Here is a 1,042-nt window from a genome sequence, read left to right as displayed (position 1 = left end):
TGGGGGGGTGGGGGGGGGCCTTAGGGTGCGGGGATGGAGCCGGTGCCGGCGGTGAGGGGCCGGGATGGGACGCGGGCGGGATCGGCGATAGGGATGCGAGTCCTTCCCCAGCTGAAGAATTTCAAATATGCTGGGAAAACCGGCCCCAGCGCCTGCGCGGCTCCGCGTTGGGGCTACTGGGCCCAAACTGGGGCTTTACTGGTGGTTCACGACCACCAACCCATAGGGAAACCGAGCCAGCGCGTGGTAGGGTTGGGGACATAGGGACACAGGGACATGGGGGAAGACAGTGAGACTTTTTCCCATCGGAAATGCCATTGGGACGGCTCGGAAAATCCCAGGGGACACACAGGAGCACCGCGTGCCGTGCCACCCCCACCCCGCCAGACAGCCCCGACACCACTGCCACCGTCCCCCCACCGCGCCGGGCGGCCGTCCCCGTCCTGCCACCCGTCCCCGTGGGGCAGCGGGGATGGCGGTAGGGCTGGGTAATTAGCAGGCGGGCAGGGATTTAATTGATTATCAATTCCCTGAGAGCAGGGAGCGGGTTCGATCGAACCGTCGCCCTCCTGCCGCCGTGTCCCCTGCGGGGAGCGAGGACGGGTGACATTGCGTGGGGCTGGGGGTCACGGCGCCTGGACGCCGGGCAGCGCCGGCGGGGAGACTTGTCCCCATCCCCTTTGCAGTGTCACCGGCCCCGGGTGAGACCCGGCACCGTCCCCATCCCGGTCTCCTCGGCGGTGTCACAGCCCCTGGGGACATCCGACCCCAACCCCACTGTGTCACAGCCCCCTGGGTAGGATGTGACCCCTGTAGGACCTGACCCTGGTGTCACAGCCCCTGGGGACAACTGACCCCGTCTCCACGGCGTCACGGACCCCAGGGACACCTGACCCAGTCCCCACAGCGCCACAGCCCTCAGGGACAACTGTCCCCATCCCCACAGTGTCACAAACCCAGGGACACCCACCTCATCCCCATGGTGTCACACCCCCTGGGGACAACTGTCCCCATCCCCATGGTGTCACGGACCCCAGGGACA

The sequence above is a fragment of the Charadrius vociferus genome, unplaced genomic scaffold (assembly GCF_000708025.1).
Source record: "Charadrius vociferus isolate BGI_N301 unplaced genomic scaffold, ASM70802v2 scaffold310, whole genome shotgun sequence".
Lineage (NCBI taxonomy): Eukaryota > Metazoa > Chordata > Aves > Charadriiformes > Charadriidae > Charadrius > Charadrius vociferus.
The sequence above is the reverse complement of the archived record's forward strand: the minus strand, read 5'-3'. Positions refer to the sequence as shown.